Here is a 27,500-nt window from a genome sequence, read left to right as displayed (position 1 = left end):
GTCGGATCACTCCCTCCACTCCAGCACCTCCGACTCCAGTCCGCCTCCTTATCTCCACAAGTGTTTCCTGGTCTTTTCCTCGTCAACTTTTCTTTCCTTTAATATTTCCTCGTCAATTTTTCTTTCCTTTAATATTTTCCCGGTGTTTCCTGGTATTTTCCTCGTCAACTTTTCTTTCCTTTAATATTTCCCGGGGTTTCCCGGTGTTTCCTGGTCAGCTTTTCTTTCTTTTAATATTTCCCGGTTATTTTCCTTTCTACCCTTTCTTTCTTTGTTTTTGGAAAGTTTTCGGGATGGAAAATAGGAGAAAGAATAATTGAATGAATCAAGAGGGATGGAAAAAAAATCATAGCGGGTATGTATGAAGAGAAAGATAGAGAGAGAGAGAGAGAGAGAGAGAGAGAGAGAGAGAGAGAGAGAGAGAGAGAGAGAGAGAGAGAGAGAGAGAGAACAAGGAGTGCACTTTTGAACCCTTGATCTTGCTACACAGTTGCTTCGTCATGATAATGTTGCTTCATCAATGTCCCTTCAGAGACAAAGAGGGAGGAGGGAGGGAGGAGGGAGGGAGAGGGTGAAGGAGGGGGAGAAATGGGGAAGGGAAGGGAGGAAGAAAGATGGAGAGAAATAGGGAAGGGGAGGGAGGAAGAAAGATGGAGAAAGAGGGAGAGAAAGAGGGAAGGGGAGGGGGAAGGAAGGAGAGAGAAAGAGAGAAGAGAAGAGTTGAGGAGGGAGAGAGAAAGAGGGAAAGGGAGGGAAATATAAAGATGAAAGAGAGAAAGAGACAGAAACATCATTACAGAAAGAGAGAGAGAAAAAGAGACGCACAAATAGCGAAATAAAGGAAGAAAGAACGAGAAAAAAAGGACCAAACAAAAACTAAAGAAAAGAAACTAAAAACAAAAACAAAAACACAAGACAGAATAACAACCCTTAACACATAAAACACGTTAACACATAACCCCGTGACCGCCTTCGAACCACACCCTAGACCCCTTGGGGAACCTAGTAAAACAACAACAACAAAAAAAGCCAATTAAAAAGGCACCCACGGGACTCTCCTTTCCCGCCTTACCCCCTCTTCAGCCCCCCCCTCTCCTACCCCAATTCCATCAACGGATATAGACACTCTTACATACATACAGATGGTATCAGTAGCCACCTGTCTGACCCTCGAAGACCGAAATTTGAATGAGAATGGGAAAGCATGGGGTTGAACTCTCTCGCTTTCCTCTCTCTCTCTCTTGTGCTCTTTCTGTCTCTCTCTCTGTTTCTGTTTCTCTCTCTCTCTCTTGTGCTCTTTCTGTACTCTCTGTCTCTGTCTCTCTCTCTCTCTCTATCTCTGTCTATCCCTCTGTTTCTGTTTCTATCTCTCTCTATCTCTCTCTCTTCCTTCTCCCCCTCTTGCTACTCCTACTCTCCAGACCTCCCATGCCCTCCCCCTTCCCCTTCCTCCCCCCTCCCCTCCCTCACCACACTGTCTGACATCACTCCTCTTCTAACCCTCGTCCCTGTGCCCCTCCCCCCTCCTCCCTCTTCCTCCCCCCTCCTCCCTCTTCCTCCCCCCTCCCCCAAATCTTCATCCTCTGCCGTTTATCTCCATTGTTGATTGCAAGATTGTGTTGAATGGAGTCATTGATTAGGATAACTTGTTTTCTTTTTCTTTCTTTCTTTCTTTCTTTGAATGACAGGTCTTGGGGGGGAAGGAGGAGGAGGAAGAGGAGGAGGAGGAGGAGGAGGAGGACAAGAGATAGAGAACAAGAAGAAGAAAGGAGGAGGTGGTGGAGGGTAGTAGAAAAGGAAGAATGCAAAAATGTTGTTGTTTAGTTAACCTTGCAATTTGCAACAGTGCCAGAGTAAACATGTTGGAATCTGGTTCTACGACATCTCTCCCTTCTCCCCCTCCCTCCCCTCCCTCCCCCTCCTTCCTCATAGCCCTCTCAATCACCGAGAATGGACATGTACTCAGAGGAGGGAGGGAGGGAGGGAGGGAGGGAGGGAGGGAGAGAGAGATGGAGAGAGAGAGAGGGAGAGAGAGAGAGAGAGAAAGAAAGATACATAGCGACAGATAGAGAGAAACAGAAAGAAACACACAAATAAATAGATAGAGAGACAACGATAGAGAAAGAGAGGAAAAAGAGACAACCCCCTCCCCCCTCCCCTCCTAGTTCCCCCCTACCCTTTCTTCAAACATCTTAAAAATTCTCCCTCACTCCCTCTGCCCAACCACCTGTGTACCCAAACGACGTGCGAAGTCTCATAAAAGCTGTGTAAGACATTTCTCCCTCATCATAAGTAGTGTGAGGGAGGGGCGGAGGGAAGAATGTGGAGATGGATAGATGGATAGATAGGTAGGAAGAGGGAGGAAGAGTGAGAGGGATAGGGGGATAAAAGACTGAGAGAGAGATTCAGAGAGAGAGAAAGAGAGAGGGAGAGAGGTAGATAGATAGATAGATAGATAGATAGATAGAGAGAGAGAGAGAGAAATAGACAAAGACAGAGAAAGAATAAAAGAAAGAAGAGAAGAAGAAGAAGAAGAAGAAGAAAATAAGTCCACTAGGAAAAGCAATCTACCACCGAGATCGGACCAGCAGGGCGCAAGGCATTAGGCGCCATTTAAATTCAAATAAGGATCTGCCGTTGGTGGGCGAACCAGCCAATCAGATGACAATGACCGTTATGGAGATGGGGATTAATTTGCCTTTGAGGGAGGTCGGTTTTCTTTTATTTGAAGTTCTGGGGAAGTATCTATGTCTATTTATCTACCAGTTTAACTACTGATCTGTGTATGTATCTATTTGTCTATCTGTATATAGCTATTGTTGGTGTAGCTCTCGCTAATTCGTCTAGAAGGATGGTCGTTCGTCATTTGTTTTTTGTTTTTTTTTTGAAATGGGGATATTCATAAACGTTATTCTTTTGTTGCTGTTAATTAGCTTTGTTTTTTAAGGACTGGAGAAACGTGGGAATGTTTATGCTTTATCTTATTTTTTTGATGGAGATATATTGAGTAATTTGTATCTCTCATCTTTTTGGCGCGGGGAAAAGTATTTATATATTTAAAAAAATCATTACATAGGTTAACCAACCTGAACGATTTCATTTTTATGCTTAATAGTAATGGCAATTTTAGTGCAATTTACTCAGCTTTTACATATCTATCTTTTAAATTTGTTTTAAGCCCGTTACCCCTTTCCGTTTTCCAAGAATTTTCCAATTTCCTATAAATATAAAGAAACGAAACGTAAAAAGAGTAAAAAAAAGTATATAAGAGAGAAAGAACCAAACCCTTTTGTCAAGATAATCCGTAAACACGACAAAAAATAAACAGAAAACCTAAAAAAAAAAAACAAGAAGAAGAAAACGGGAGACCATACCTCTTTGTCAAACCAAAATGGCGCCCTAACCCTTCCAAAAAATACAAAAGAGCTATTTTCCAGGTAAGAGCCTATTATTAGGGGAATTACACGGACAAACACTCGCGAACATGAGTTGACAACAAATGATAAAAAAGAAAAAAGAAAAAAAGGAATACTTGAATACCCATACATCCATATGCTGACTCATGAACGAGGATGGATGGAGGGTGGGAGGGAGGGAGGGAAGGAGGGAGGGGGAGGGAGGGAGGGAGGGAGGGAGGGAGGGAGGGAGGGAGGGAGGGAAGGAGGGAGGGAGGGGGAGGCAGAGTGTATAGGGGTATAAAACATTAGAACCAGAGTGTTTGTTGGGGTATCTGAGAAAGGGGAGGGAGGGGGTATAACAGAAGTAAAGTGGGTATTAGAGAAGAGGTATCTACGTAAAGGGGGTGGGGGGGATAGGGGGAGGGTATATGGGTACCAAAAAGGGGATATAAGACACAATAAGGAAGATATACGGGCAGGAGGAAGGGTATTAAGAGCTACCGAGGTGGGGTACAGGGTAGGGGGAGAGGGGGAGAGGGACAGGGGTTAGGGGTGGGGGGGAAGGTGACAAGGGCGTATACACACACGCCCCCCCCCCCGCCCCCCCAAAGGTATAAACACAATAATCTTCTGTTTTATGGCTGTGTTTTACCCCTTTGTCCATTCATTGTTAAAGACAACTGTTAAACCATTCGGGATTTGATAACCTAAGATGTTATCTTTATATAGAGAAAGAAATAAAAAGAAGGAATTATTATTATTATTATTTTTTGTTTATATCTACTGTGGATTATCTTCTTTTTTTTTCTCTCTCTCTTTTTAAGAGGTTTATCTTTCTCTCTTTTGATTCATTCACGTGAAGCGGAATAGGAATAAGAAGTGGAAGAATGAGCGAGAAAAAGAAGAGAAAATGAAATAAAATACATACATATAAAGAAGGAAAATAAAATAGAAAAGAAATTACAGAAAAAAACTCAATCTTAACACACTTCCCTCCTTCCCTCTACCCATACCCTTCCCCCTCTCCCTCCCCTTTCCTCCCCCCCCTTCCCCCCTCCTCACGACTACATAATCAGCAAACAGGATACAGAGTCGGGGCATCCGGTAGCTGACAGGGCATTTGGCATTCTCGGTAATTAGTGTCATGGCATACACTGCATAATGGCGCCTTGGTGGTATGGGGACGGAGGGGGTATGGGGGAGGGGGAGAGGGGGTATGGGGGAAAGGATATGGTAAAGGGGGAGAGGGGAGAGGGGAGAGAGTAGGAAGAGAGGGAGGAGGGGAAGAGGACACATCTAAAAAAAGAAAAGAAAAAAGGAAGAAAGAAGAAGAAAATGAAGAATAAGAAGAAAAAAAGGAGGAGGAGGAGGAGGAGAAGAGGAACAAGTTTAAGCAGAAGAAACAGAAGAAGAAGAAGAAGAAGCAAAAGAAGCAAAGAAGAGAAGCGGTAGAAGTACAAGGTCTCAGGTACCCAAGGTATCTGTCGAGAACTCGGTATCAGGTGGGAACTGGTCAGATTGAGAGATTGCGGTAGAGAAGGAGGGAGGAATAGGGAGGGAGGGAGGGAGGAATAGGGAAGGAGGGAAGGAGGGAAGGACTGGGAAGGAGAGACTGGGAGGGAGGGAGGAAGGAGAGACAGGGAGAGAGGGACGGAAGGACTGGGAGGGAGAGAGGGACTGGGAGGGAGGAAAGGACTGGGAGAGAGGGAGGGAGGGAGGAAGGAGGAGGAGGGAGGGAGGGAGGAAGGGTGGGAGTACAACTACCTTGAAATACAATGACCCCCCCACCCCCTCCCCTCCCCTACCTCTCCTCACGCAAACACAAATCTACCTTAATAACCCCCTTCCTCCTCCTCCTCCTCCTCCTCCCTTCCTCCCTTCCCTCCTCCCCCTCCCCCCCTAAACCTACCCAATCAACCCGCCTCTTCAATCGGGAAGGTTAAACACCTTTCCCGCTCATTTAGAAACTTTATATCCCCCTTTAAATCCACAGAGAGTGGCTAAGATATAATTCCGCGATTGAAATTATCCCCGCAGCGATAGCCATGCATATCACCGTCTCATCTTCATCACCATCATCACCATCATCATCATCACCACCATCATCCTCTCAGCGTCGGTGGATCGGGTTCAAAATCAACAACCCGCCTGGATGGCAACACCGCGCGCCGAGATGCAGAATAACAAATGAAACGCGGAGGCCGGGAGCGCGAACTTGCGTTTAGCGGAGGGAGGGTAAAAGGGAGAGGGAGAGAAGGAGGGAGGGAGGGATTTAGGGAGGAAGGGAGGGAGGGAATGAAGGAGGGAGAGAGGGAGGGAGGGAAAGAAGGAGGAAGAGAGGGAGGGAGGGAAGGAGGGAGGGAGGGAGAGAGGGAGGAAGGGAAGGAGGGAGGGAAGGATGGAGGGAGGGAAGGAAGGAAAGGAAGGATGGAGGGAGAGAGGGAGGAAGGGTGGGAGGAAGAATGAGGGGCTAAAGGGAGAGAGGGAGGAAGGGAGACTGGGAAGGAAAGAAAAGGAGAGAGAGGGAGAAGGAGGGAAGAAGGGAAGGAGAGAGAAAAGGAAAAAGAAGGTAAGAGAGAGAAAAAAAAAACAGAAAAGAGATAGACAGATAGATAAAGAGAGAGAAAGCGAGAAAGAGAAAGATAGAAAGAGAAAGAGAAAGAAACAGAGAGAGAGCAAAACACATCTCCACAGAATCCTTTATCAATCACATTCACAAGGCACAGCTGATCGCGAGATGAAAAACAGCTGATTGAGAGAGATTGAAAACCCACGGAGCACCTTGGCATGGGCACCTCGTACAGATGGTGCCAAGCGCTGAGGGTGCCAAGTGGTTTTCTAGTCTGGTATCCGTTTTCTATTCACTAGATCCGGGTCATGCAAGGGTAGAGTCTTATGTGTTTTTTTGTTTTTTTAAGGGGTGACTTGTGTGGTTTTCTTTTCTTTTTTTCTTTTTTGTTGTTGTTGTTATCGTTGGTCTTTGACGTTATTTTGGCTTTACATAATTATTTTTTCTCTATCTATCTCTTATTCTCTCTCTCTATTTATCTATCTCTTATTCTCTCTCTCTCGACTGGAATAAAAGACATGAGAAACATGATACCTAATCAAATATTGACATTTACCCCGGCAATTTTTCAGCATTTTTTGGCGCTAATCAAAACGCAAACAAACTTTAAAACGTCAAACAGTTGAACACTCTCGAACATCCTTTTCAAACACACGAATGAAGATGTCTGGCTTTCGTCCATTGAATATTATTTATGTATTCTTGTCTTGATTAATCTTCTTGAATCTTTAATTCGTTTTTTTTTTCATCTATTTATTATTATCTTTTTACAGTGACACATATTTCTTGTCTGTATTCTCTTCTATGTCTACCTTCGTTTTCTTTTCTCTATTCATTATTTCTTTTTTTCCTATTCTTTGTCTTTCTTCCCCTCTCTCTCTCTCTTTTTCTCTCTCTTTTCGACAACAGTGAAAATTGACCCTAAACACCTCCTCCCCATCCCATCCCATCTACCCTCCCCCTTCCCCCCCATCCTCTCCCCTTTCCTCCCCTCCCCTCCCCTCCCCCCTCTTTCACCTTCCTATTTTACTAACTTCACCCCGTCTTTTGCATACTTACGAGGTCAGAGGTCAGACACCCCCGCGCCATAGTTGCTTCTGCTTTAACTGCGACCGGGGAGTGAGGAAGGGGAAGAGAGGAAGGGTGGAGGAGGAGGAAGAAGAAGAAGAGAGGAAGCGTAGGAGGAAGAGGGTAGAAGATGAGGATGATTGGGGAGGAGGAGGAAGAGGAGGAGGAAGAAGAAGAAGAGGAAGCGGAGAAAGAAGAGGAAAGAATCAGAAACAAGAGGAAGGTGGAGGAGGAGGAAGCAGAAGTAAGGCGAAGAGAAAGAGAAACAGAAAGAAGAAAAAACAAAAAAATAAAGAAAGTAGAGAGAAAAAAGAAGAAGAGAGAATAGAAGAAATAAGATAAAAGAGGAAGAGGAGGAACCTTGATTGGAAGAGCGCCAACTCCCTTGCTATTCTCGACTGCTCTGTGCCCTAGAACGTGGCGCTCCTCCTCGTGGGAGTTTCTAGCTGAGGGGGGGGGGGGAAGGAGAGGGGGGGTAGGGGGGGAGGGGAGTAGGAGATGGGGTAGGGGTAGGGGGAGGGAGGGAAGGAGGGAGGGAAGGAGGGAGGGAAGGAGGGAGGGAAGGAGGGAGGGAAGGAGGGAGGGAAGGAAGGAAGGAGGGAGGGAAGGGAGAGGGAGAGGGAGGGAAGGAAAGGGAGAGGGAGGGAAAGGGAGAGGGAAGGAGGGAGGAGAGAGAAAGGGACAGGGAGGATGAGGTAAGGAGGGAGAGAGAAAGAGGAAGAGAAAGAGAGAATAGAGAAAAGGAGGGGAAATGAGAAGATAGAAATGAGTGGAAGAAGAAAAGAAGGAGGAGGAGGAAGAGGAATAGAAGGAGGAGGAAGAGGAATAGAAGGAGGAGGAGGAGTAGAAGAAGGAGGAGGAGGAGGTTGTGGCGGTGGCGGGAGGGGTAGAAGGGGGAGGGGGGAGGGGGGCATGAGTGAGTGAAAGCTGAATGATACAATAGTTCCAAAAGTGGAATGCGCATCATGAACGAAGAGAGATAGACAAAAACAAATAATAATGTACGCAGAGAGAAGGATAATAAGCGATAACCAAAAGCGGGAAAAAGAGAAAGAAGAGAAAATAACACAGACAAAAAAAAAAAAAAAAAAAGAGAAGACGAAAATAGAAAAAGAAGAAAATGTGCAACGTTTGATAAATAGAAGAACAAGAGAAACAGAGACAAAAGATTCTATGTCTGTTTGTTTTCTTTAGAATTGTCTTGAGATGACGGCAAGCTATTAACTGTTTGACCACCTCTTGGCAACACAAGCCGTGCAACACAAGACAAGTGCAAGAGCATGATTCCCCAAATGGATTCGTGAGGGTTAATTCATCCCTTGAAATTAATTCTATTGAGGATTATATTCAGTTTCTGTGCAGTGAATTTTGCAAATATTCCTTTCAATAAGGATGTCGGAGCGTCGAAATTACCATCGCTTTTTTTTAAAGAATTTGGTAATAATAATAAAAAAAAAACCTTTCGTAAATTAATAAAGTTATCTCTTATTTTGGTCACAGTTCAAAATCAATCCTCATTTTAGAAATAGATAAGGTGAATATTTACTCGTTTTTAGAAGCTGTTTTCCAAACACCTGTCAATATTTGTTTACACGCACGCATAGACTCTCTCTCTCTCTCTCTCTCTCTGCTTTTCAATTTTTCTTCTTGGAGAGAGAGAAGAAAAATACGATATTTTCCTTTTATGATACTCTTTAATCCCCTTCTATGAATTCTTTCTAATTCGATCTATCATTTGTAATGATTGTATTTAGTCTGATTGAGATTCTTAGTTCTATATTGCTAGATTATCTTACGTTCGTATCTCCCTAAACCCTTATCTAATTCTTTTTATACAACATTCTTTTGTTCTACCTCTTCTCCTAATTACCTTATCTCTATTATATTCCCTCCTTCATTAGAATTCCCCTCATAATTAATACCACAATTGGCAGCATCAATCTACATTATGCTAATGAATGCACAGCAGTCAATAGCCCTTTGACATCAATAGTACATTAGATTGAGATGTCTCCCCTAGCCATTATAGATTCCTAGTATCAGTGTGGCTATTGTGTTGATGATAATTATGTATCCCTTTTTTTTTTTTCTTCTTTTTTTTGATTAAGGAGAAATGGAATATAGATTCTTTGATATAATTTTATAATACTTTATTATCTTATATTGTTTTATTTTCTTCTTTTATTTTGGTTATATATGGATGAAATAATTTTTTCTAAAAATAAGAAGTTCAATATATTCTATTATTTAGATTTTAGATAGATTTTAAATGATAATATTAATTTTATAATATTTGTTTTACTTGTATATTTATTTGTTGTTTTTATTATTTATATTGATAAAAGCAAAGTATTAGTTAAGTTATTTTTTTAAAGTATTAGTTCTTAAATTAATATATAAAATTATATTATATTAATCTATTAATAATTTTTGTAGCTTTTATCAATTTTTAGATTTTTTTGTTAATTTTCTTCTAAATTAGTTCCTATAAAATTTAATAAATATTTAAAAATAAGTTTATAAAATTTTTTATGCACCCCATTTTTGGAGACAGTTTAATTTATTTTTTTTTATAATCAATTAAATCTAATTTTTTTAATAATGTATAAATTCTTTTTTTGTTTTATCTTTATTTTTATTTTTCATATTATTATATTAATGATAAAGTTATTTTATATTCTAGTATAATAATTATTTTTTTATATTATATAGTAAGTTTTGTTATATTATTAATTTTTTTTATTTAAAATGAATTAAGGAGTAAATGAACATCTATATTATTTTATTACTAATTTTAAATTTTGATGTTTTGATTCTTCTTTGTTTCTAAACTTGTAATTATTGATATATTCTATTGTATTAAATAATAATATACTTATTTTTCTTTTTATTTTCGTATCTATTATGTAAGGACCCTTATTTTTTTTTTTCACATTAATTTGTTATAAAATATAATAAATATTTGTAAAATTTTTTTTTAATAATCTTAATAAATAGTTATGTACATTTTAAATTTTTTTTTTTTTTAAAGGATATTATTATTGTAATTCTTCGTAAATTTGATATATTTCTTGTGTTTGAATTTTTTTTTTGATATATTTGATATGATTTATCTATTTGATATATGATATAGGTTATATATATATTATTTGATGAAATAAATGAAAAAAGGTTATCAGTCTTACCCTCTGCTTTTTTTTTTCTTTTCTTTTTTTGACTTCGTAGAAAATTACGGAATACACCTTCAGTTGTACGTACCTGCAAAGATAGAAAAAAGGGGAATGTTAAAATCACATTTATCAGAAATCAATCATAGTACATAATAATTATACGAGAATATCACTTGAACTTAAACATGAATGATAAAGATAGTGATAACAACAATAATAAAAAATCGTAACAATCATAATAATAGCAGGAAAAATAACACTTATATAACTATAACTCCAACTAACCAATATCAACAACGACAATAACAACACCCCCCAAAAAAATATCAACACAAACAACAAAACCCAAACAAACTAACAAACAAACAAACAAAACAAAAACAAAATCGAGCGAAGGAGCGAGTCGCCGCCGGAGTGACGTCACGAGGCGCCACCAGAAGGTCTTCTTACACCTTCGAATGTAGAGCGCTTCTCCCTTTAGGGGGCGCTGTATAGAAAGCTGGCTGCACCCACCCTCCTCTCTGTCTCTCTCTCTCTTTCTCTTTCTCTTTCTCTTTCTCACTCTTTTGTCTCTCTTTCTCTTTCTCTCTTTCTCTTTCTCTTTGATTGTTTGGCTGTCTTTCTCTCTCTGTTTGTTTCTCTCTCATTCTTTCTCTCTGTTTGTCTCCTTCTCTCTTTCTCTTTCTCTCTCTTTTGTCTCTCTTTCTTTTTCTCTCTCTTTGATTGTTTGGCTGTCTTTCTCTCTCTGTTTGTCTCCTTCTCTCTCTCTCTTTCTCTCTGTCGCACGCTCTCTCTCTCTCTATCTCTCTATGTCTCTTTCCCTCTCTCTCTCTCTCTCTCTCTCTCAATCAAAATGGATTAGAAACACACACAGGCCTACATTTACCAGAACATCACACGAGCCTAAAAATGTATGACAAGTGTTGCCTGCCACCCCTCTTAGCCTCCTCCCTCCCTCCGCCTCCCCTCCCCCTCCCTCCCCCCCCCTCCCCCTCCCCCCCCCCCCCTCCCCCCCCCCTAACACGCAAGCGGCACCACACATTATTAGGGAAAGTTTCACAAGTGAAGATATACGGTCTCATTCCGAAGACCTGTTGTTGGTAACAGTGTCAAGAGAACCGAGAAAATAATCTCTGGATCTTTTCGCCTTTTTTTTATTTTTTATTTTTTTTTTTATCTTGTGTATTATCATTATTATTTTGTTTTTTTATATGTGTGTGCGATACGATAATGATGTGGTATTACCCCTACATGATCATTAGATTAAGGTGCGGATGCCAACGCCTTTCTACAGGTATTTTAGAGATGAAATGAGAGAGAGAGAGAGAGTGTGATAGAGGGAGAGAGAGAGAGAGAGAGAGAGAGAGAGAGAGAGAGAGAGAGAGAGAGAGAGAGAGAGAGAGAGAGAGAGAGAGAGAGAGAGAGGGAGAGAGAGAGAGAGAGAGAGAGAGAGAGAGAGAGAGAGAGAGAGAGAGTGAGAGAGGGAGAGAGAGAGAGAGAGAGAGAGAAAGATAGAGAAAGAACGAAAGAAAGAAAGAGAAGAAGAAGAAAAAGAAAAAGAAGAAGAGGAAGAAGAAGAAAACAGAGCCCACAAAGTAACACCAAAAAGGAGCCCCTTCTCTCACTCCCATTAAATAGAGTTGAAAACCGGTACTTTTCGACCAGGCTGAGCCATCTCCCGAGGCAAGCTTAGAGGACATGCTTATTGCTATGTAGAAAGCTGTACATTACAGTGTACTGCGTGGCGTATATGTGTACGTGTGTGCATGTGTGTGTGTGTGTGTGTGTGTGTGTGTGTATACGTGTGTATGTTTCTTTCTCTTTCTCACGTCTGATTCTATGTTTTGTTGATTTTTGATTCTGTATTTTTTTTATGTGTCTTATCATGTCTTTATGTTTATTCGCTTACATTGTATCTCGATTCTTTTTTTTTTTTTATTGTATTTTGTATCATTACGGAGCGATTCATACAGTCATAAGCCAAATACTATAAGAATTTTGAGAGCACTTTGTAGATAGAAATATTTAAGTGACAGGTGTTTTGACTGAGAAGATTTAATGGAAGTGAAACTAATAAGAAATGAAATGATGGGAGATTCCCTCGTCTCGGCCGAGAGAGTGTGAGAATCCGTGAGAAACGGAATGGAAAGGGGAAGAGGAGAGAGAGAGAGAGAGAGAGAGAGAGAGAGAGAGAGAGAGAGAGAGAGAGAGAGAGAGAGAGAGAGAGAGAGAGAGAGAGAGAGAGAGAGAGAAAGAGAGAAAAGAGAAAGATAATCAGACTAGATCAATTAACAGAGGGAACAGGACAAAAGAAAGATAGAGATAGAGAGAAAGAGAGAGAGAAAGACCAAGAAATCCAGAACGAAACAAAACAAACAAACACACTCAAACAAACCCACATCCTCCCCCCCCATCTCTCAGTCTCTCCCTTCCTTCCCGTTCGAAAATCCCTCTTCCCTATCTCCTCTACCTCTCTACCTTTATAAAGCCAAGCCACCAACTCAGCCATTTTAAAAGCCATTTATCATATCCTCTCGACGGGGAAGCCACACTCTGTACCAGGCTTTGTATACGCTGGCGGGAGATCGAACTACCGAAGTCTACTGCTATCATTGGTGAGGGGAGGGGGGGAGGGAAGGGAGGTGGGGAGAGGGATGGGGAGGGGGGCGAAGGGAGGTGGCGAGAGGTGGGGGAGGTGGGAAGGGAGGCAGGGGAAGGGAGGTGGGGAGAGGGAGGGGGAGAGGGGAAGGGAGGTGGGGAGAGAAGGAGGGGGTAAAAGGCGAGGGAGGAAGGTGGGATATGGATAGAGGGAGGGAAAGGTGGAGGGGAGGGGGCGGGGGTGTCAAGGAGGGACAACCTACCCAAAGGGCGATAATTCTGCATTCCTGGAGTAGTGAATTAACGACACCTATTCAGAGCCAGCCTCAACACTCGCAGCGTGTGGGACAAATAATATATAAGCTTCATAATTCAAGTCGCTCTTTTTTATATACATTTTTTTTCCAATGAAGTCTTTTATTCGGCGAGAAAAATCGGACACGGTTCCTTAAAGGTCGTTCGTGCAAGGAATCGGATACGGTGCTTTACTTGTGATGACGTCAGAGGTTCACTCTCTTCATGGGGATAACGTGAATAAATATATTTACTCTCGACTTTGGGGGTAACGTGACTAAAGATATTACTCGAGCCATAGGGGTAAAGTGAATGAATATATTTACTCTCGACATTAGGGGTAACGTGACTAAAGATATTACCCGAGCCATAGGGGTAAAGTGATTAAATATATTTACTCTCGTCATAGGACTAACGTGACTAAAAACAAACAAAAAAACAAAAGGAAAAACAACAATGGCTAAGCAAAAAGAAGAAGATTACAGTGTATCTTAAATTGAAATTCCAAATATAGAGACGGCAACGATACTCAAAAATACTCAACCTGAACTGTACGTACCTACATATGAATATTGTGCACCCCGTCTTTAAAACCACAAAAGGAACCAAAACTAAGCCCCTCCCTCTCTCCCCTCCCCTCCCTCCCTTCCCTCCTCCCCTTCCTCCTCTTCCCCTCCCTCCTCTTCCCTCCCTCCCTTCCCTCCTCTTCCCACCTCCTCTCTACGTACCTTCCACCATTTTTCTTCCCTAAAGGGCTAAGGTTTTCCTGATTTCCCATCTTTAGGGACTAGCGTGACTAAATGGTAGTCTTATGTGTTTCAGTTGATTACTTCGGAAAAATATGGGGTGGGAGGGAGTGGGGAAGGGGGGGAGAAGGGTGGAGAAGGGGGTGAAATTTTGTAGTGGTTAGGGGGCGGGACGGGGGAGGGTGAGTGGAGGGAGGGAGGGAGGGAGGGAGATAGATAGATAGATATAGAGAGAGATAAATAGAGAGATAGAGAAAGAAAGAAAGAAATATATATGATGAACTTCTAGCGGATGTGAACGAGCACTTGTACGAATACGATGTCCAATGATAATAGTGATAATCATCTTTTTACATGAAACATCAATAAAACACAAATGAAAATAGCCTACTTCCTTACCTCTTTTACCCCCCCCCCCTCCCCCCCCATCTGACCATCTGACCATGATCTTGAAATTTTCTTGATCAAGCACTCACGTAAGTTCTTATGAGACACCTCACAAAGTGCTGGAATCATCGGCGGTGACATGACATTAAATTATCCAATTCCTCTTTTTCTCTTTCGTTTTTTTATTCTTTCTCTCTCTCTTGCTCTCTTCCTCTTTCGGTTTCTTTCGTTGTTTCTCTCTTCCTCTCTCTCTCTCTCTTTCGTTTTCTTTCTCTCCTTCTCTTCCTCTTTCTATTTCGATTTCTTTCTCTCCTTCTCTTTCTCTCTCTCTTTCGTTTTCTTTCTCATCGCCTTCCTACCTCTCTTCCTTTTTCCTCCTATTTCTTCCGCCTTTTTATGCATATTCAGTTATCCTATTTTTTTCCTAACCTTAATGTTTATTACTCTTATTATTGGTTTGACAGAGAGACCGCGGGTTATATATATATATTTAGGAAAACTATATATCATCTACAGTACGATTCGTTCTTCGATAAGATACTAAAAATAATATATCTATCCTTTCTTTGAATTCAAATAAGGTATTGTATATGATATATTCTTTTCTGTCTTCTTCTTTTCCCCGCGAAAGTGACAAAAAAGAAATTGTACCTGCTCTCTCTGTATTGTGTGCAAAACAGCGTCGTAATAAAAAAAGACAAATAACACAATGTTATCTCACATGAAATCATCTCATTCGCGCCAAAACAAGAAAAAAGTCAGATGATTGTACAACGTCACTGCACTTTTCGTTTCGAATGAAGCATGAAATAAGAGAATGAGATAAAAGAGAGAGAGGGAGAGAGGGAGGGAGGGAGGGGAAGGAGGGAGGGGGGGGAGGGAAGGGGGGATGGGGGAGAGGAGAGAGAGAGAGAGAAAGAGAGAGAGGTAGAGAAAACACGAATGAGAGAGAACGAAACAAACAAATAAGTAAATAAAGCAGACAATAGGCAGAAAGAGAAAGAGAGAGAGAGCGAACGAACGCGCAAAAAACAAAACAAAAGACAATCGGAAGTGATGTACGATAATCAACAAAAAATTGCGGCTCCTGAGTACGTGTTAACCCGCGCGTGTCTCGTACGGAAGCGAGCAAGTTCTGCCCACGTGCATTTTTGAAGGGAAAGCGATCATGCTGCTCTTGTTGGGGCCTCCTCCCCCCCTATCCCCCCCTCCCCCCTTCCCTTGGGCCTCTTGCCCCCTTATTTTTACTCCCTTACCCCCCCTCCCCCCCTCCGCTCCGTTGCCAAGTATTAATCTCCTTTCGTATTTTACTTTTAACTCCTACCTTATTAAGCATCAATAGAAAGTAAAACAAAACCACATATCAAAAGCTAATATTCACACACACACAAAAAAAACAAAAACAAAGCCATACTCGTTCAATGAAATCCAAAGCTGTATATTTATTATTATTTTCTTTTTTTTCCGTAAACAGATTGGTGTCTAGAAAGTAGCCTATATTCTGCGCGGTGAAGTTAAGGAGTGTAAGCGTCCATAATGAATATTTTTTGGGCTTTGCGGTGTTGACGAGGAGAGAGCGGGGGGCTGGGGTAGGAATGGGGGGGGTAGAGGGAAAAGGGGGATGGGCGAAGGGAGAATAGGGGAGGAAAGGGAGAATAGGGTGAGGAGAGAAAAGAGAATGGAGGAAAGGCGAAGAGGGAAGGGGGGATGGGCGAAGGGAAAATAGGGTGAGGTGAAGGAATAAGTGAGGTAAGTTTAAAGGAAATAGGAAGAGGAAAGAAAGGAGAATGGAGGAAAGGCGAGAAGAGGAAAGGGGAAGGATGAGGGGAAAGAGGGATGAAAGAAGGAAGGGAGATGGGGGGGAGGGGGGCAGGGAGGAAGAAGGGAGATTCTTAAATGAAGTCTTATAAAGAGAATATATCAATCATGACATTTAAAACCTCGTATATTACAAAAGTGATTTCTGTTGCTGCTGATTACGGACTAATAAAATTCATCAGCTGATTAGTTTTAAGGCGATAAAGATATTCCTCCCTTTTTAAGTCAAGATTTCCAATCCGGTAAACAGAATCTTGATGATTCTCTTAAGCTGTACATGAAGTGATTACAACTAAGTTTATTGTACTACCGCATGTTTGGCATATCTTAGTGATTAAACAAGTTACCCTTGGAAGGTCGAGCGAATAGAAAACGGAGACGAGGCAGGTCACGCGCCAGCAACTACGGAAATAAACTTACTTTTTTTTGTTCTCTCTCTCTCTCTCTCTCTTCTTCTTCTTCTTCCTCCTCCTCCTTTTTCCTTTTCTGGCCGATCGAATATCAGATTCAGCTATATGTGGAAGTTATTTTTTTTTTTTGGTCTTTCTTTACTCTCTCTTTCTCTTTGTCTCGTTTCTTCGCCGGCAACCTCGTGGCCTTGGATTCGAACTTGACAACCGTATGCGCACGTTCCGTTATACATCGCTCTCTCTCTCTCTCTCTCTCTGTCTCTCTCTCTCTCTCTCTCTCTCTCTCTCTCTCTCTCGGCCTTTTCCTCGTCTCTTTTTTTTTCCCTTTTCTGGTTTCTCTTTCTCTCTCGCTTTCTTTTCTTCCTTTTTTCTCTCCCTCTTCGTTTCTTTCGCTCTCTACTCAGAGCAAAGACGAGAGAAAAGGGAGAGAAAGCAAAAGAATAAATGAGAAAACAGAAAAACAAGAAAAGACCAATAAAAAGCACACACACACACAAACCAATCAACCACACACAATAACCTATAGAAGAAAGAAAGAAGAAAACAAAAAACAAACAAGAATCCTGGATTTTCCCACATTCACCAAGAGAGAAGTAGGCTAAGAAACCTCAAAATCAATCATGAAAAGGAGATTCAACCCTTTACTCAACCCACACAACCCCTTTACTCAACCCACAGAGAAGACACGACCAAATCATCTTAATTGATAAGACACGGATTAAAAGACACGGATTATATGTGAGGTTAGGAGACAACCTGTGTCAAGAGGGAATCATGATAATTATCATTTTTTTTCTGTCTCTAATGATAGCCCTAAACTTTTTGGTAATGATACCTTGCACTTCTCATTACGTATGGTAATTAGAATCTTTCTTTTTTTTAGGGAAGAAAAGTTTTCACGATTTTTAAAAGAAATCTCTGTCTCTCTCTGTGTCTCTCTCTCTCTTTAACTCACGTGAAAGTGGACTGTTCTCTGATTTATACTATAGAGTTAGCTTTCTCAAGATTGCTTTGAAGTTTTGAGTTTCTTTGAGAAATTCTCTTTCGATTTTCTACTGTTATCTTTATTTATTTATTTTTCTCCCTGTCTCTATCTGTTTAAATTGTCTATTGATGATTTACAGTTCTTTATCTATGTGTCTATTTATACATATTTATTCCTTTTTCTCTTTATCATGATATTAATAGCTATCTCTATGTATATGTACCGTACTATCTCTTTCTCTTTCTCTCTCATTCCCTCTCTCTCTCCCCTCTTCATCACGTAAGCAAGAATAAACAGATCATGGAAGATGTAAACATCCCCCCCTACCCTAACCCTCCCCTACCCCCCCTACATGAGTCCAGAATCCGTGTGACATATCCGAACGCCCTCCCTCCTCCCCTCCCCTCCCTCCCCCTACCTGGATTCTTCTAAGGCATCAGAGCATTACGGATGGACACGGTGTCTGGAGTGGGCGTGGTCGGTGGGCGTACGTGGTGAGTGATAGATATGATATGGGTGGGGGGGTGGGGAGGGGGGGAGAGGTAAGGAGGGGAACGCAATGAGAAAAGGGAGAAGGGGAAAAAAAACAGAACAATATATTTGAAGGGGGGATGGGGGGGGAAGGGGGGGAGGTAATGAAAGGTAAGAATTGGGGGGGAGGGAGGCAGGGAGGGGGTAGGTATGGGGGAAAGGAGAAATGTTACGAAAATAGTTAAGAAAAGAGAGAGAGAGTGTGTGGAGGGGGTGTGGAGGGGGGAGGAGAGAGAGAGAGAGAAGGGTGAGGTGGGGGTGGGAGGGGAGGAGCGGGGAGGGGCGAGGGGGTGCATGATGAAGCAATCTTGAGGAAATTTTATCGAGAGTTATAGAAAGTAATCGGGTTTTTAGAATGTAGAAGTACTAAATTCTTAAAACTTAATCATTATATATGCTTTGATTCATGTACCAGATATGTGCACTCACACAGACACACACATACACACACACACACACACTTGCTCATAAACATACACAAACAACAACACAAACGCACATAAACTCCCCGATCCACACACACAAACACACAGAAGCTCACAGATACACACATAAACGAGCAAACACATATACGTACACACACAGACACAGACACGTACACACACGTACACGCATATACACGGCGCTATAATTACCCGGCTAATAAATCAGAGAAAATGAGAGAAAACTGCAATAACGAACCAAGAGGGAAAACAAGAAACCTGTGATAAACATAGGAGAAGGGAAGGCAAGAGAAAGTGTGGGAAGAGAAAGGTTGAATAAGAGGAAGTAAAGAAGAAGGAATAGGAGGAGGAAGGAGAATGAGAAGGATGGAAGAGAGTAGAAAGAGAGAGGTAGGAGGTAAAGAAGAAAAATAGGAGGAATAATAACAAGGAGAAGTGAAAGATGGAGGAGGAGAAGAATATCGGGAAAATAGAAAGAAAACAAAACAAAAAAAGAAGAAAGAGAAACAGATCCCCTCAACATCACAAACAAACAAACAAAAAACAAGAAAAACAAACAATAAAACAAAGCAAAAAGCAAAGCAAAACCCCATAATGAACCCCTCACACAACAACCTAACAACACACAAACGAATAAAAAAGAACCAGACAAATGATCGATAACAGAATTCAACCCTCACCGCCCATGGTCAGAAACACAACACGACGTGAATCTCAAAATGGGCGTCAAGAGAGCGCCACGATACAAGAAGGGAAAGGGCAAGGACACGCATGTACTAAGGGGGGGGAGGGGGAGAGGGGGAGGTGGGGGGAGGGGGGGCTCTATTAGTCCCTGGGAGATTAAGAGCGACCGCTAGATTGTAGCGCAGTTCTATACCCTATTAGTCCCTGAGAGATTAAGGGCGATCGCTAAATTGTAGCGGAGTTCTGTATAGGTGTGTGTGGGGGTGGGGGTGGGGGGCTGACGTGAGGTTTTGCCCTCGGGGGAAAAAGCTTGGGAATGGGGGTTTGGAGGTGGGGGAGGTGGGGGTTGAGGGTGATGGGGGAGGTGGGGTGGGGGTTGAGGGAGATGAGGGAGGTGAAGGAGGTGGGGGTGGAGGGTAGTGGGGGAGGGTGAGGTGGGTTGAGGGGAGGTTGGGGTAAGGTGGGGGAGGTAAGGTGGGGGTTAGGGAGGGAAGGGAACAGGAGGAAGGGGAAGGAGGATTTGGGAGGAAGAGAGAACAGGAGGAATAGGAAAAAAGGAACGAAGGGAAAGGAATGAAACGAGGGAAGTAAAAGAGGGAATGAAAGAGAGGGGGATAATATAGAAAGGTAGGGCGTCCAGAAGGGGACAGACAGAAAAAGGAGATGGGAAGGGGGGAGGTAAATAGAAGGAGTGGGGGGAGGGGCAAGTAGAATTAGAAGAGTGAAGATAATTGATCACTCAAACAGAAGGTAAGTGTCGGAGTAAGGGGTAAGGAGGGGGGGGGGTAAGGGGGGTAAGGATACAGGCTACTTAGGTAAAAGGAAAGGGAAAGGGGGGAGGGGGGGGAGGGAGGGAGGGAGACTGGAGACAGTAACGGATTAGTCTACATATTACAATAATTTGTCTTTCTTTCGTTTTTCTCTCTTATAATGAACGAAAATTCACGGCTTTCAAATTGATGGACGAGTCTTGTGTAAAATAGATTAAGGGAAAGTAAAGTGAACGAAAAAAATGAAACGAAAAGAAAGGAAAAGAAAAACGTACTAAAATCCGCATATGAAAAATTACTAAATTACGATAAAATTATAGATAAATAATAACAACACGAGAAGGATAAGACAAGAAGAATCTAACATAAGAAAACAAAATAAGAATCAAGAGATTTCAACGCTTCCACAGATACGCATCCAAAAATCGCCTTTAGAATGAATAAAAAAACACAAAAAAACAACAACAACCACAACAAAAACAGAACAAAAAAGGTAAGAATAAAACTAGACGAAGGAGAGAGAGAGAGAGAGAGAGAGAGAGAGAGAGAGAGAGAGAGAGAGAGAGAGAGAGAGAGAGAGAGAGAGAGAGAGAGAGAGAGAGAGAGAGAGAGAGAGAGAAACAAAAAACAAAGACACGAAAAAATAACAAAATCATTACCAAACAATATAACTAAAGAGAAGGGAAGAGAAAATTAGGTGATTCCAGAGACACAATAGAACACAGAACCAAATAACAAAGTCGTCAACAGTTGTACCGTTACGTGCATTTGGAGATCCAAGAATTCGTCAACAATTGCATAATTGCAGGGAGGGCTTTGGCGTGACCTCAGAATAATGATTGGCTATTAATTAAGAGTGATTCAGGAGACAATTAATGGCACTTTGGAGATTGGGTTGAGATGAGGTGGAGGAGGAGGGGGGGGGTGGATGGAGAGGAGGAGGGAGGGAGGGAGAGAGGGATAGAGGGAGGGGGAAAGAGAGAGATAGAGGGAGAGAGAGAGAGATAGAGAGAGAGAGACAGAAAGAGAGAGAGGCAGACAGGCAGAAAGAGAGAAAGAAAAAAAAGAAAAAGAGAGAAAGAAAGAAAATAAGACAAATAAAACAACAACAAAACAAAACAAAAGACAAACTCAGAACCAGAGAAACCTAAAAATAAAGAGAGCAAACCTCAATCCCAAAAGACGAAGGAAAAGAAGAAGAAGAAAAGAAAGAAAACAAAACCAGGAATTATCGTAGTCATTCTAGCGTGTGGTTAGACATACATTCTGGCTGACACAATCTCCCAGTTTTCTCGCCGGCTCTGCTACTCCACTAAGGAACTTGTATTTGTTTGTTTGTTCTAGGTGGCCCCGATTTGTGCTTGTTGGACGCTCTGGCTTGTTTGTTTGTTTGTTTGTGTTTTTTGTTTTGGGGGTTTTGTTTGTTTGTTTGTTTGGTGAGTGTTCTAGATTTTTTTGATGTGTTTTTTTTTTTTTTGGTTATTTTGGTTCTAGATATGGATTTTCTGATTTATATATCTAATTCTAAATGATTTATGTAAGAACGTCGATTTGAACTGCTTTTTGAGAAAATTACTATGACCGATTCAGATTATTACAAATTTGTGAAATTTCTTTAACGGAAATCGAGGCATATAAGTTAAGACATTTCTTATTACTCGAATTATGCTAATGATCGCGGAAAACCCAAAGATATATGACCTTTTTGAAAAGAAAATGGCTCCTTTTTTCGAGTGAACGATTTAAAGACCCTTTGAGCTCTTTTTTCGAGAAGGTAAGAAGTCATTTAAACGACATTGTGCGGTTTGGAAAATGGTCGATTTGAAAGGTGTTTTGTGACTTGTAATACAATAAACACTTTGTTAAACTTGAGGAATGAATGGCTGGCGGATATCACGAAAGCTTACAAACACTCTGGTGACAATGATAACGACATTTTAAAGAAGAAGAGAAAAAAAGGGAATGATTTTCACCGAACAGGAAATACGCTCTGGTTTTCAGAGCAATTTTTCGCGCCAAAACTGTTAATGCCGGTTGACGCAACGGCTTTAAGGGATTACGCACTTATGAGATCTTTAACGTCACTTTTTTCTGGAATATGATATAACTTCTTTTGTGAAATAAATCTGTATTATGTATGAACATTTTTGGATCATGCTTATTCCGTGGTCTAATATTCAAATCTCTATTTCTGATGCCAAATTCGTTTAATTCGGAAAACCTATACATACATATATCAAACACGCTAATTTTTAGGCTCGTATCCCGAATGTAATCCTGAACTCTCTTATCACTGTTATTCTTATCACGACTGTTCTACGCTAGTAAATGTAGCCGTATTTTTTTTCTCTCTCTGTTTTTGGGGGCACTGGTTATGAACATCACAACACTTGCTGACGAGACGATGAAATATCCTGTTGTGAGCACATGACGTCACGAACACAAACACATACACAATAACACATAATCACGTATTTTGTAGTTCTGTAAATGTATATGTTTTTTTTTTTTTTTTTTACACCCAAGCACAAAGATAGTGGGAAATTTCACACATGGAAAATAAATAAGAAGAGGTTTACACTTCTGATACCTCTAGAGGGGAAAGAAAATAAGATAAAAGAGGGGATGAGAGGAGATTAAAAAAAAAAAGTCCATGAACTAAGAAAATAATAATAAAGAAAAAAAATCCTTCAGAGTTCGTTTCCATAAACTGTAACGCTCCCTATCCAGATTTTTTTTTTCTTTTTTTTTCAAAGTTCCCAAAACTTCTTTCACAAATCTCCTTCACCTTCTCTCTCGCTCTCTCTCTCTCTTACTTTCGTATTTTTGTGTGTATGCGTAGAGGATCTACATACCTTAAGTTTAGGTTGTTGTCTGAGCTATACAGCAGAGCAAAGTAAACTGACGTCTACCGGTCGTCCATGCTTACGTTTTATACGCGGCGAAAACTTTCATCGTTCGCCCGTTGACTCCGCCCACCGTATTTCGAGCCCCGCCTTCCTTTCCGCCTGCTTCCTCTCTCTCTCTCTCTCTCTCCCCCTGCCCCCCTCCCCCTCCTCTACCCTCTTCGTGGTCCTCCTCCTCGTCTCCTTCGCCCCCCCCCCTCTCTCCCTCCCTCCCTCCCTCTACGATCCGCCCCCCCCTTCGTCTCCTCCCCCTCCCCCCTTCCACGATCAGCCCCCCTTCGTCTCCTCCCCCCCCCCTCCCTCTTCTTCCCTTTCGATCGTCCTTCTCTCTCTCTCTCCCCACCCCCATCCCCCTCCCCCACCCCTCTTCCCCCTCCCGCCCGACTGACCGACCGATGAAGCAGGAGAGTCCCCAGGAGTCTATCGAGGTCCGGCACTCGTCAATCTCTCGGTTTCTTGACACCGTGCCAGGCGCCGCTCCTACGCCCTCACTTCCTTCAGGAGTTCCTTACAGGACACACCGGAAACCCATCTTCAGCAACGCGAGGGAGGGAAGGAAGGAAGGAAAGAAGGAGGGAAGGAAGGAAGGAAGGAGGGAAGAGAAGGGTATATGTATATATCCACTTCCCTCCATACCTCTCCTTAGCCCTCCTTCTCCTTCTATCTTTCCCTCCACACCTCTCATCGAAGTCGAAGTTTTAAACGTAACAGAACATCTTCTAAGATTTCAGTTACGTCACGAGAGGCAGGGATGACGTACGATTTCGAAGCTTCGAAACAAAGTGTCCGAAGGGGAAGTGTTATCATTTAAAAAAAAATAATTACTTTACATAATTAATTAATTTATCCACTTTTTAGAAATAACTTTAGGTACGTATCGTTATTTCTACGAACGAGGATTTTGATAAATACTTAAGATGCAGCAGATTAAGAGCGATATAAGTTTCACTGTCAGTCTCGAAGGCGCAGCGAGTTCGTCGACCCATTGAGCTCGTTCCTTGTGAGTTCTTTTTTTTGGATCCGTCGTCTTAAGTCATAAACGTTTGAAATCGGACGCCTTTTTGTCATACGCGGCCAATGATGCCTGTGTCTCAATCCCCAACCCAGATTTCGTCTGTTGGCTTCGGAGAAATTGGTTACAGATGAAGAAGGGAAAATGTTGAATGTGAGTTTTATATGTGATTTGATCCGATACTACAGTAATACAGAATGATACCGTAATGATAACGATGCTGATAATGATAGTAATGATAAAAGGACAATAACGTCAATGATTAAGATAAACAAAGAAGAAGAGAGAAAGGCCAATATGGAAAGAAGACATGATAAAAGAAATCGAAAGAAAATGTATGTAAAGAAGAGAAATTATTACATTAGAAAACATGGCCAGTGATTTCCTTATGTACAAGACAAACAAGACAATTTCCAAAGATGAAAATACACCTGCATGACAAGTACACCTGTGCGCCTGTTATCACCTGTCCCTCATTCCCTCTTCTATGCAATCGTGTTAAGAAGAGAGACAGAGAGGGGAAAAAAAAAAAAAAATCGAAAAAGAATTAATATTAACTTGAAAACAAAATAATGTTGTTTTAAGTGAACGCTATATTTAGAAGAAAAAAAACGTGTTTTCTTTTTCTTACCAAGACAAAAGGAAAATTAAATACTTTGAACTGGATATGAAAAATGATATGTCAAGTGTGGGGGTCAAGCCGTTAGATAACATTGCAACGAAGATGAAGAGAATGAGGGAGGGAGGGAGGGAGGGAGGAAGGGAAGAAGGGAGGGAGGGAGGAAGAGAGGGAGGGAGGGAGGGATAAGATGGTACAATTGCATGACTGTTCAATTTTCCTCCAGGAAATATATAGTAACTGTGGTGATGATAATAGTGGGTGTGATGATGGTACTATTAGTGATACTGTTAATTCGTCTATTATTGACAATATTGATAGGAATATGATATAATACCGAGAAAGATAGATAAAACGATTAGCAGTGATGATGATTGCTAACATCTAAAGGTTATAACAACAGCAAATGTAAGTAAATTGGAAGAACAATGAAAAGAAATATAACCATGGTAGTTTTAATTGATCATAATTTAGATAATTATTGGTATTAAGATATTTTTCTCCTATTCTATTTCTTTCTTGATATACGATCATTATCATTATTATTTTTTTATCCTTATTGGGATTGCAATTAACATTATCTATTATGCTCGTTATCATTATCATCAGCACTGTCATTCTAATTATCATTATTATTAATGTTATCACTATTTTCATCATTATCGTTAGAGTTATCATTATCATTGTCATATTCATAATCATTATCGTCATCATCGTTATCTATATTATAATTACTTAATCATCAATATCTTTACTAGCCTCATTATCTTCCTCCTCCTCCTCCTCCTCCTATAATTCTTCCTTCTCCTCCTCCTACACCTCCTCAACCTCCTCAACCTCCTCCTCCTCCTCCTTCTCTTCCTACATCTCCTCCTCTTCCTTCTCCTCCTCCTCCTACACCTCCTCAACCTCCTCCTCCTCCTCCTCCTCCTACACTTCATCCTCCTCTTCCTCCTCCTCCACCACTTTCTACTCAACAGACGCAATATAAAATAACAACCATAAAAAAAAAAAAATCCTTGACCAGAGAATCTCATTTATTCCTTCAATAAATCACTAAGATTTCGCAATTATTTTGCATTCAATTTTTGCTTTTAGAATCTGTCGTAATGTTTAGTGTATGGATCCTGCATTGATTTGCTTGTTTGTTTTTGTATTCTTATATCTACCTACTGGATTTGTTGACTTACACATATATATATATATATATATATATATATATATATATATATATATATATATATGTGTGTGTGTGTGTGTGTGTGTGTGTGTGTGTGTGTGTGTGTGTGTGTGTGTGTGTGTGTGTGTGTGTGTGTGTGTGTGTGTGTGTGTGTGTGTGTTTTGTTTATTTATTCAAGTGGTTGTTTATCTATAAAGACGAAATAAAAACAAGTTGTCGTGATGTGGGTTTTATTTGTATAACCTATTAATAGATGAATGATTTAACAGACAAAAACACGCGTAAACACACACGCTAACACACAAACACACATACAAACACAAACACGAAACAAGCGTAAACACACACACAAACACACATACACACACGCAAATACAAACACAAAATACGCGTATTCACACACGCTAACACAAACACACAAAGACACTCACACACACAAATACAAACACAAACACACACACACACAAACAAACACACACAAACACAAATACAAACACAAACACACACACAAAAAACACACACACAAACAAACACACACAAACACACATACAAACACAAACACCCACACACTTATAATCCACATCCATATCTATCCAAGTTTACAACATTAGAAACACGCATACGAAGGATAATAAAATTAATCTGATTGAAAAAAAAAAAAAATACAGAAAGACGATATTTGAGAAATGAATCAGAAGAAAAATAAGAAGATGATTTGCATAAACACAATTAGATAAGGAGAGAGTGATAGAGAAACTAATAATGGGATTTCATATTCAATAAAGCTGGTTTTAATTATAATTTTAATTATAATTATAATCTAATTTCGTATTCGTCAAACTTGTTGTGAGGAAAAGATCATTATAATGTCTTGTTATTAATGATGTGGATGATGATGATGATGATGACGAAAATAATTATGAAAATGATGATGATGATGACGATGATGAAAATGATGATGATGGTAATGATGAAAATAATGATAATGACAATGAAAATAATGATGGTAATGACTATGAAAATGACGATAATGACGATGTAAATGATGATAATGGCAATGAAAATGATAATGACGATAATGAAAATGATGATTAATAATGATAAAGATATTAAAAATGATTATGAAAATGATGATGACAACACAATGAAGATAGTGATGATGGTAATAATGACAGATGATGATAAGAATAACAAATGATACTAGAGACAACTATCATAATTATTGCAATGATTATAATTACAATAAAAGGACAAGGATGATAGTAATTATAATAACGAAGACGCTGGAAATGATAACGATAATAAGTGATGCTAATGATGATGAAAATAAATATAAACATTGATAAAAGTTAGGATAATCATAATGACTATAATGATGAAAAAATGACAATAAAATAGTTATAACGATAATGATATTTCTTATGATGATAATGAGTAATGTTATCAATAATTTTCATGCTAATAATAATAATAATAATAATAATAATAATGATAATGATAATAATAATTAATGATGCTAACAATGACAATGATAATTTTCATAATGATAATAAGTAATGATAAAAGAGTAATAGTTTTTACAATAATGATAGTAATGACGATAATAATGATGACAAAAATAATTATAATAATAATAATAATGATAACTTTTCTATAATTATAATGATAATGATAGCATAATAACAATGGAAATGATAGTATAATAGCAATCATATTATGAATGTTAATGTTATTGTTAACAATATCTAAACACTATTATTAAGATATAATGACAGTAATTTGTCTTAGTTAAATTTAAATGAAAACCAACCCATTTGAATACACATACACCCATTACGTAACAATGTGAATGATGATGATGATAATATAAGTATTACAATAAAAGTAATAATAATAATGATGATATAATAAT

The 27,500-nt window shown here is 40.3% G+C and overlaps 1 protein-coding gene across 1 annotated transcript in view; it reads right to left on the bottom strand.

The window, feature by feature from the left end:
- LOC122254721 (uncharacterized) overlaps positions 1-24,319 on the bottom strand; it is a 54,179-nt gene extending 29,860 nt beyond the window's left edge. The window contains exon 1 of the mRNA XM_043018551.2: positions 22,727-24,319. The gene's annotated coding sequence lies outside the window, so the exon portion shown is untranslated. The remainder of the gene's footprint in view (positions 1-22,726) is intronic.
- Between the last annotated feature and the right edge of the window lie 3,181 nt (positions 24,320-27,500).

This window comes from Penaeus japonicus, unplaced genomic scaffold (assembly GCF_977035675.1).
Source record: "Penaeus japonicus unplaced genomic scaffold, GWHDUDI00000001_assembly GWHDUDI00000039, whole genome shotgun sequence".
Taxonomy (NCBI): domain Eukaryota; kingdom Metazoa; phylum Arthropoda; class Malacostraca; order Decapoda; family Penaeidae; genus Penaeus; species Penaeus japonicus.
Note: the sequence above shows the minus strand (reverse complement) of the source record. Positions and strands in the feature narration are given on the sequence as shown.